The sequence below is a fragment of the Odocoileus virginianus genome, chromosome 9, assembly GCF_023699985.2.
Source record: "Odocoileus virginianus isolate 20LAN1187 ecotype Illinois chromosome 9, Ovbor_1.2, whole genome shotgun sequence".
NCBI classification, from domain to species: Eukaryota; Metazoa; Chordata; class Mammalia; order Artiodactyla; family Cervidae; genus Odocoileus; species Odocoileus virginianus.
In genome coordinates, this window is record NC_069682.1 from 31,677,467 (window position 1) to 31,687,818 (window position 10,352).

Consider the following 10,352-nt stretch of genomic DNA (forward strand, 5'->3'; position numbering starts at 1 on the left):
CACCTTAGCCCATTCAGTTCAGTCACTCAGTTGCGTCAGACTCTTTGTGACCCCACAGACTGCAGGATGCCTTTCATACTGTTCTTAGGGTTCTCAAGGCAAGAATACTGAAGTGGTTTGTCATTCCCTGTCACTGTTGCCACATCTATTTGCCATGAAGTGATGGGACCAGCAGCCATGATCTTAGTTTTCTGAATGTTGAGTGTTCAGACACCTTTTTCACTCTCCTCTTTCACTTTCATCAAAAGGCTCTTTAGTTCCTCTTCACTGTCTGCCATAAGGGTGGTGCCATCTGCATATCTGAGGTTATTGATGTTTCTCCCAGCATTCTTGATTCCAGCTTGTGCTCCAATGGACCATGTTTTGTCAGAACTCTCCACCATGACCTGTCTGTTTTGGGTGGCCCTACACTTGGAAGGAAAGTTATGACCAACCTAGATAGCATATTAAAAAGCAGAGACATTACTTTGCCAACAAAGGTCCGTCTGGTCAAGGCTGTGGTTTTTCCTGGGGTCATGTATGGATGTGAGAGTTGGACTGTGAAGAAAGCTGAGCACCAAAAAATTGATGCTTTTGAACTATGGAGGAAACTCTTGAGAGTCCTTTGGACTGCGAGGAGATCCAACCAGTCCATCCTAAAGGAGATCAGTCCTGGGTGTTCCCTAGAAGGACTGATGCTGAAGCTGAAACTCCAATACTTTGGCCACCTCATGTGAAGAGTTGACTCATTGGAAAAGATCCTGATTCTGGGAAGGATTGGGGGCAGGAGGAGAAGGGGATGACAAAGGACGAGATGGCTGGATGGCATCACCGACTTGATGGGCATGGGTTTGAGTAAACTCCGGGAGTTGGTGATGGACAGGGAGGCCTGGCATGCTGCGATTCATGGGGTTGCAGAGAGTCAGACATGACTGAGCAACTGAACTGAACACAGCATGGCTCATAGCTTCACTGAGAACAGATACCACACTTGATCTTAGCTAAAAGGCTGAGAAGCAATAGTATAGCTAAATCCATAGCATAGCTTAGATTCCTGGTAACATCAAGTTGCCCGTTCATGTAAAATGGAGCAGTGAAGTCAAGACCAGACCCTCCTCCTGCTCAGGAGAGTCTGGTGCCCACAGAATCAATAAGAGAGGAGCCTGGCCTGGGGAACTGGAGTTGATGAGGTCCACTTCTTTACCATCATGGTGCCGTGAGACCCAGCCCTAAACCTTCAGGGTTCCCCAGATGGAAGCCATGACTGGGAGAGCGGGGATGATCGGCCTTGTCTAGGACCAGCCAGACCACCACCCTCTTTGTCCTTCACAGTCTGTGTGCATGTGTGCTGGCCGGAGTTCACCCACGTGTGTGTTTGTGCCAGCCGTTGTCCAGGCTGTGAGCTCCTGCTTTGTTCAGGCACAAGGACTGGTCAGCCCAGCACAAGGCAGCTGTAGGTGCCCTGCTTTGTTCTCTGTGTCTTAATAAACAGCCACTTCCTCTTCTCGTGGTATTAGGGGCTCAGCTCCTTACAGTTGTGGGCTGGGGGGCTTGTTTAGGGGGATATATAACTGTCTTATGCCATCCTGCACTCAAGATTCCTTTTTGTATTTCTGAACAGTGGTGCTGTTGGCATTGAAACAAGAAAGAATGTCACATGGGTTTGAAGCAATGCTGAACTTGAATTTCTTTTAGTTTTCCCTAAGAATTCCTCCAAAGGAATACCCATGGGGCCCTTTCTGACTCTGATCACCAACAACACCCTCGCCACTCTTCAGAGCCACTCCAGGAACCATTCTGAAATCAGAGGTTTACTCCCCAAGGGGAATTGGGGTGATGCTCCAAGCCTTTGGCCCTGACTCCCCTCCCCACCTGTGCTCTCTCCTCTGGAGAGTGGCTTTGCATAACCACACGTTTGTGTGATGACTTGCCTGTTCATCCTTCTGGCGTTCCAATACCCCATCCCGCTCGTAATTGCCTATTTCTGTACACATGTAGAACTTGTGGCCTTGGCCTATTTTTGTGAGACCATAAATCTTGGAATATCAAATGATGAGTCAGGCTCTATATCTCAACTCATTCATTCATTCATTCAGTTGATACTTGTCAAGAACCTTTCTATTTGTTGGGCAGTGTGAAAAGGGGCTGGGATACAGTAGTGATCAGAGAAGTCAATCCAGCAGTTAGATGACTGATAGGAAGTTGTAAACTGAGATGCATATTCTGAGGAAGGAAAAGAATAAGACTGAAGGGGGAGTCTGTTATAAATGTCACACTTAGTCTGAGCAGCCAGGGAAGGTTTTCAGTGAAAGGAGCCTTGAACAGAGTCCCAGATGGGTCATGCAGCATGGGATGGCTGGATGAAGGGATGGTTGTGCTGGACTTTGATCCTTCTGGATGTGGGGAGTAGGATATGCAAAGGCTTATGTTAGAGCCACCAGACCTGGTAGGGGACGCAGAAGCCAGGGTGGGCAGAGCACAGAGAAGGGCATCTGACTAGGGGCCCGGGAGGCTTATTAGAGAATTGTTTTGTTTTTAATTGAAGTGTTGTTGATTTACAGTATTGTGTTAATTTCTGCTCTCTGGCCAACTGATTCAGTCATACATATATATCCATTTTTAAATGTTTTTTCCATTTTGATTTATAACAGAATATTGAATATAGTGCCCTGTACTATACAGTAGGACTTTGTTGTTAATCCATCCTATATATCATAGTTAGCATCTGCTAACCTCAAGCTCCCAATTCATCTCTCTCCCATTTCCTTCTCCCACCTACCCACCCCCCGCGCCACCCCGTAACCACAGATCTGTTCTCTATGTCTGTGAATCTGTTTCTGCTTTATAGAGAGGTTCATTTGTGTCATATTTTAGATTCCTCTTATAAGTGATATCATATGATCTCTGTCTTTCTGCTTTCTTCACTTGGTGTGATAATCTATAGTTGCATCCATGTTGCTTCAAATGGCATTATTTTCCCTCTTTTTTATGGCTGGGTAATATTCCATTGTGTACATGTATCACATCTTTATTCATTCATCTGATAATAGATATTTAAGTTATTTCCACATCTTGCCTATTGTAGATAGTGCTTCTATGAACATAGGAGTGTGTGTCTTTTCTAATTATAGTTTTGTCCAGATATATGCCCAGGAGTGGGATTGCTGGATCATGTGGTAGCTCTGGTTTTTTTTGAGGTACCTCCAATACTGTTCTCCATAGTGCCTGTACCAGTTCACATTCCCACCAACAGTGTAGGAGGCTCCCTTTAGAGAACTGGGTTTTACCTTAAGACCCTGGGAGCCCTTGGAGGGCTTCAGACAGGGAGAGCTGATTGCAGCCCTGCATTTTGAAAATATCATTGTAGATGTGGCGTGGGGCATCAGATTGGAAGAGAATCTGAGTGGATCCTAAGAGGCAGCCACCATGGTCGACTGGGCGAGAGATAAAGGCAGCCTGGACTGAGGCGGCCACCGGGGAGGTGGTGCACAGTGAGTGGGTTTAGAGATGCTGAGGGGGTGAAATGGTTGGCACTGGGTGATGGGTTGGTGTGGGTGGTGAGGATGAAGGAAATGATAAGGGTGACAGTTTTCTAGTGGTGTCATTTCAGTAATGGAGGTGGATGCCATTCACTGGTGTGGAACTTTAGGTGTGGGGGTCAGTGGGTGTTGGCATCTGGGGCTGGGAGGAAACCATGAGCTTGCTTTTGGACAGTTTGGGTTTGAAGTATCTGAGATAATTGGAGGAGATGTCAAGTGGGGAGAGGCTTTGAGATGGGGACACAGGGAGGAGACTGGAGAAGATGCTGCAGTGAGGGGCTTGAAGATCTCTGTGAACGTTTATTGTCCCTGTGTCCTCCTTTCCTTAATGGTTGCATCAGGTGCCAGGGTGGCTGCTCCGTGTGACAAGCTCTGAGATGCTGGACTCTTGCTGGCATTTCTTGAAAAAACCCAGAAGAAACTAGAACTTCTCTTTAAAGACTGTTCAAAGTGGTGTTAAAGAAACAGACTTAAAAAACTTAGAGAACAATCTTATAATTGCCAGAGGGTAAGGGTGGGAAGTGATAGTTAGGGATTTGGGGATTGACATGTACACACTGCTATATTTAAAATAGATAACCAACAAGAAGGGAACTCTTCTCAATATTCTGTAACAACCTAATTGGGAAAAGAATTGCAAAAAGAATAGATACATGTATATATATTACTGAATCACTTTGTTGTACACCTGAAACTTAATACAACCTCGTTAATCAACAGCACTCCAATATAAAATAAAAAGTTGAGGAAAAAAGAAAAAATGAAAGGTAATATTTCATCCTTTGAAAACCTGGAATAATAGCATACCATTCACATAATCTAGAATCTTTATAACAAGAAATATTGATGAATTAGGAAGTAAAGTTTTAGGGAAAAAATTGAGAAACATTCTCACTTTTCAGACTCCCTGAAGTGCCCTAAGTAAACCTGGGTCCAAGGGAAAGATGGGCTTGTCTCCTGATTTTTCTTTTTTTGAAATATGGTTAATTTATAATGTTGTGTTAGTTTCAGATATGAGTTTCAGTTTTATATATATATGATTTACAATGTTAGCTTCAGTTGTGAGTTTCAGTTTTTTTGTATATATGTATACACACACACACACTTTTCAGATTCTTTTCTCTTGTGGGTTGTTACAAGATACTGAATACAGTTTCCTGTGTTATACAGTAAAACCTTGTTGATTAGCTATTTTATATTAGTGTGTATATGTTAACCCCAAACTCCTAATTTATTCCTCCCCTCCTTCCCCTTTTGGTAACATATGTTTTCTATGTCTGTGAGTCTGTTTTGTAAACAAATTCATTTATCTTTCTTTTTTTTTAATATTACACATATAGGTGATACCATACATTTGTCTTTGTCTGACTCACTTCCCTTAGTATGATCATCTTTAGGTCCATGTTGCTGTAAAAGGCATAATTATTCTTTTTTGTGGTTAAGTAGGATTCCATTGTGTATATATATATATATATATACCATATCTTCCTTATCCACTCCTCTGTCAATCTAAGTGGACAGTTAAGATTGTTTCTATGTCTTGACTGTTATGAATAGTGCTGCTGTGAACATAGGGGTGCATGTATCTTTTTGAATTACAGTTTTTCTCTGAATATATGCCCTGGAATGGGATTGCTGGATCGTATCTTAGTGCTGTTTTTAGTTTTTTGAGGCACTTCCATACTTTTCTACATAATGGTTGAACCTATCTACATTCCCACCAATAGTGTAGGAGGGTTCCCTTTTAGCCACACCCTTTCTTAGCATTTATTATTTGTAGATGTTTTGGTGATGGCCATTCTGACCAGTGTGAGGTGATACCTCATTGTAGTTTTCATTTGTCTTTCTCTAATAATTAGTGATGTTGAGCATATTTTCATGTATGGTTTTCTTTTTTTTTCTTTTTTTGCCTTAGAGTATGTCTTCTTTGGAGAAATATCTACTTAGATCTTTCACCCATCTTTGTTTTTTTTTGATACTGAGCTACATGAGATACTTGTATTTCTTGGAGATTAATCTATTGCTCTATTTGTGAATATGTTCTTCTATTCTGTGGGTTGTCTTTTCATTTTGTTTATGGTCTCCTTTGTTGTGAAACACTTTTAAGTTTAATTAGATCCTATTTGTTTATTTTTATTTTCATTACTCTGGGTTGTTTTTCAGTTGCTCAGTCATGTCTGACTCTTTGTGATCTCATGGACTGCAGCACACCAGGTTTCCCTGTCCTTCGCTATTACTCTGGGAGGTGGATTCAAAAAGATATTGCTTTGATTTATATCAAAGAGTGTTCTGCCTACATTTTCCTCAAAGAATTTTATAGTTTCTGGTATTACCTCTAGGTCTTTAACCCATTTTGAGTTTGTTTCTGTGTATGTTGTTTCATTCTTTCACATGTAGGTGTCTGGTTTTCCCAGCACCACTTATTGAAGAGACTGTCTTTTCTCCATTGTATATTTTTGCCTCCTTTGTTGTAGATTACTTGACCACGGGTGCATGGGTTTATCTCTGGCCTTCCCGTCCTGTCCCATTGATCTGTATTTCTGTTTTTGTGCCAGTACCATACTGTTTTGACTACCGTAGCTTTATAGTATAGTCTGTTGTCAGGGAGCCTGAGTCCTCCTGCTCCGTTTTTCTTTCTCAGGATTGCTTTGGCTGTTTGGGGTCATCTGTGTTTCCATACAGATTTAAAAGCTTTTTATTCTAGTTCTGTGAAAAATGCCATTGATAATTTGATAGAGATAGTATTGAATCTGTAGATCGCCTTGGATAGTATAGTCATTTTGACAACATTATTTCTCCAGTCCAAGAGCACAGCGTATCTTTCTGTTTGTGTCGTCTTCAATTTATTTCATCAGTATCTTATAGTTTTCAGAGTGCCGGTCGTTTGCCTCCTTAGGTAGATTTATTCCCAGGTATTTTATTATTTTCAATGTGATGGTAGATGGGATTGTTTCCTTAATTTCTATGTCCAGTCTTTCATTGTTAGTGTATGGAAATGCAAGAGATTTCTGTGTATTAATTTTGTATCCTGCAGCCTTACTGAATTCAGTGATGAGCTCAAGTAGTTTTCTGGTAGCATCTTTAAGATTTTCTGTGTATAGTATCATGTCATCTGCAGACAGTGAAAATTTTACTTCTTCCTTTCCAATTTGGATTCTTTTTCTTGTCTGATTGATGTGTCTGGGATTTCCAAAACTATGTTGAATAAAAGTGACAATAGTGAACATCCTTGTTCCTGATCTTAGAGGAAATGCTTTCAGCTCTTCATCATTGAATATGATGTTAGCTCTTGGTTGTCTTATATTGATATTTATAGAACATTCCATCTGAAAGGAGCAGAATACACATTCTTTTCAAGTGCACATGGAACATTCTCTAGGATAGATCACATGCTGGGTCATAGAGCAAACCTCATTAAATTTAAGAAAATTGAAATCATGTCAAGCACCTTTTCCAAATACAGTGCTATGAGATTAGAAAATCAACTACAAGGAAAAACTGTGATAAACACAAATATGTGGAGGCTAAATAACATGTTACTAAACAACATCACCAAAGATATCAAAGCAGAAATAAATACCTAGAGACAAATGAAAATGAAACAATGACAGTCTAAAACCTTTGGGCACAAAGAAAGCAATTCTAGGAGGGAAGTTTATAGCAATACAATCTTACCTGAGGAAATAAGAAAATTCTCAAATGAACAACCTAAACTTATACCTAAAGCAACTAGAGAAAGAACAAAACTCAAAGTTAGTACAGGAAAAGAAAATTTAATGATCAGAGCAGAAATAAGTGAGATAGAGGTGGAGAAAATAACAGAAAAGATCAATGAATCTAAAAGCTGGCTCTTTGAAAAGATAAGCAAAATTGATAAACCCTTAGCCAGACTCATCAAGAAAAAAAAGGGAGAGGGCTCAAATCAATAAAATTAGAAATGAAAAAGGAGAAGTTACAATTGACTCCCCAGAAATATGAAGGATTGTAAGAGACTACTACAAGCAACTATATGCCGATAAAATGGACAACCTGGAAGAAATGGGAAAATTCTTAGAAAGGTAAGGAATAGAAAATATGAACAGACAAATCACAAGTACTGAAATCGTAACTGTGGTTTAAAAAATTTCCAACAAACAAAAGTCTAGGACGAGATGTCTTCACAGGCAAATTTTATCAAACTTTCAATGAAGAGGTGTAATACCCATCCTTCTCAAACTCATACAAAAATTTGCAGAGGAAGAACACTCCCAAGCTCATTCTATGAGGCCACCATCACCCTGATACCAACACCAGACAAAGATACCACAAAAAAAGATTATAGGCCAGTATCACTGATGAACATAGTCACAAAATTCCTCAACAAAAGACTAGCAAACCAAATTTAATGACACCTTAAAAGGATCATGCACCATTCTCAAGTAGGGTTTATCAGTCACTATAATACACCACATTAACAAATTGAAGAATAAGAACCATATGATTATCTCAGTAGATTCAGAAAAAGCTTTTGACAAAATCCAATACCAATTTATGATTAAAACACTCAAGAAAGTGGGCCTAGAGAGAACCTATGTCAACATAAGAAAGGTTATATACAACACATCCACAACTAACAGCATGTATCTTTTCAAATGTGTGTTTTTGTCTTTTCTGGATATATGCCAGGAGTTGGATTGCTGGATCATATAGTACCTTTAATTTTTTAAGAACCCTCCATACTGTTTTCAATAGTGGTTGCACTGATTTACATTCCCACCAACAGTGTAGGAGGGTTTCCTTTTCTCCACACCCTCTCAAGCATCTATCATTTGTAGACTTCTTTGTTGTTGTTCAGTCGTGTCAAACTCTTTGCGACCCCATGGACTATAGCACGCCAGGCTTCTCTGTCCATCACTATCTCCTGGAGTTTGCTCAGACTCATGTCCATTGTGTCAGTGATACCAACCATCTCATCCTCTGTCACTCCTTTTTCCTCATGCCCTTAAATCTTTTCCAACATCAGGGTCTTTTCCAGTGAGTCAGCTCTTTGCACCAGGTGACCAAAGTACTGGAGCTTCAACTTCAGCAACAGTCCTTCCAGTGAATATTGAGGGTTAATTTCCTTTAGGATTGACTAGTTACGTCTCCTTGCTGTCCAGGGGACTCTCAAGAGTCTTCTCCAGTACCGTGATTTGAAAGCATCAGTTTTCAGCACTCAACCTTGTTTGTGGTCTGTCACATCCTTACATGACTACTGGAAAGTGAAGTCACACAGTCGTGTCCAAGTCTTTGTGACCCTGTGGACTGTAGCCTACCAGTCCCCTCCATCCATGGAATTTTCCAGGCAAGAACACTGGAGTGGGTTGCCATTTCCTTCTCCAGGGGATCTTCCTGACCCAGGGATTGAACTGGGGTCTCCTATCGCAGGCAGACGCTTTACTGCCTGAGCCACCAGGGAAGCCCTACTGGAAAAACTATAACTTTCACTATATGGACCTTCGTAGGTAGACTGATGTCTGCTTTTTTAACATGCTGTCTAGGTTTGTCATAACTTTTCTTTCAAGGAGCAAGCATCTTTTAATTTCATGGCTGCAGTCACCATCTACAGTGGTTTTGGAGTTCAAGAAAGTAAAATCTGTCACTGTTTCCACTTTCCCCCCCATCTATTTGACATGAAGTGATGGGACCAGATGCCATGATCTTAGTTTTTGAATGTTGAGTTTTTAATGATTGCCATTCTGACTGGTGTGAGGTGGTACCTCATTGCAGTTTTGGTTTGTTATTTCTCTAATAATTAATGATGTTGAGCATCTTGTCATGTACCTACTGGCCATCTGTATGTCTTTGGAGAACTGTTTGGGTCTTCTGCCCATTTTTTTGAGTGGTTTGTTTTTTGATATTGTGCTGTATGAGCTGTTTGTATGTTTTGAAAGTTAAGCCCTTGTCAGTCACATTGTTTGCAAAAATTTTCTGCCATTCTGTAGGTTGTCTTTTCATTTTGTTTCTGGTTGGGTCTGGCTCTTTTGATGTGGGATTGAAGTCTCTCTCTGTGTGCCTTCAGGAGGTTCTCAGAGGCCCTTCCCTGGGGCCATTCATTCATGAGATTGTCCTTGTGATGTTTCTCTCACTATGGGGGTGGGGGGTCTCCTGTCACTTTGAAAGTTGAGATAGTGGGGTGACTTCCAATGCCAGAACCAGTTCTCTGAGTCTCCCAGCACATTTGGTTGTTGAGCAGTTCAGCTCAACTCTGAGACTAATGACCCAGAATGAGGGCAAACCTCCAGGTTACGGGCTGCTTTTCCCAAGGCTGCCCCCACTTCAGACACCAGTCACAGGTCCTGGGCATCCTCTACTGTTGACCAACTGACTCTAAGTCAGGGATTCCCTTGATAATTTGCTAGAATATCTCCCAGAACTCAGGAGTGCACTGCGCTTAACATTTACCAGTTTATTATAAGGGATCTCACAGAGGATACGTATGAACATCCAGATGGGGAGATACGCAGGGTGAGGCCAGAAGGGTGCTCTTGGGGTGTACCACCCTCCTGGCACATGGATGTGTCCACCAACCTGAACCCTGTGCCACTGGGATTTTCATGGAGCCTTCATCATGTAGACATGATTGATCAGTAACTCAGTTCCCAGTCCCTCTCTTCTCCCCAGAGGTTGGGGTTTGCGGCTGAAAGTTCCTAGCTTCTAATTGTGGTCTGGTCTCTGGAAACTTGCTCCATCTTTAGTTATCTAGGGCCCACCAGGAGTTACCCCATTAGAACAAAAAGTTCTCTCATCACCCAGGAAATTCCAAGAGATGTTCCCAAAGACCAAAGAATAGGACAAAAGAAACCCCAATCCCCC

At 41.3% G+C, this 10,352-nt stretch overlaps 1 pseudogene; it reads right to left on the reverse strand.

The window, feature by feature from the left end:
* Nucleotides 1-885: 885 nt before the first annotated feature.
* On the reverse strand, nt 886-1,000 carry LOC139036873 (U2 spliceosomal RNA; annotated as a pseudogene).
* Nucleotides 1,001-10,352: the final 9,352 nt, after the last annotated feature.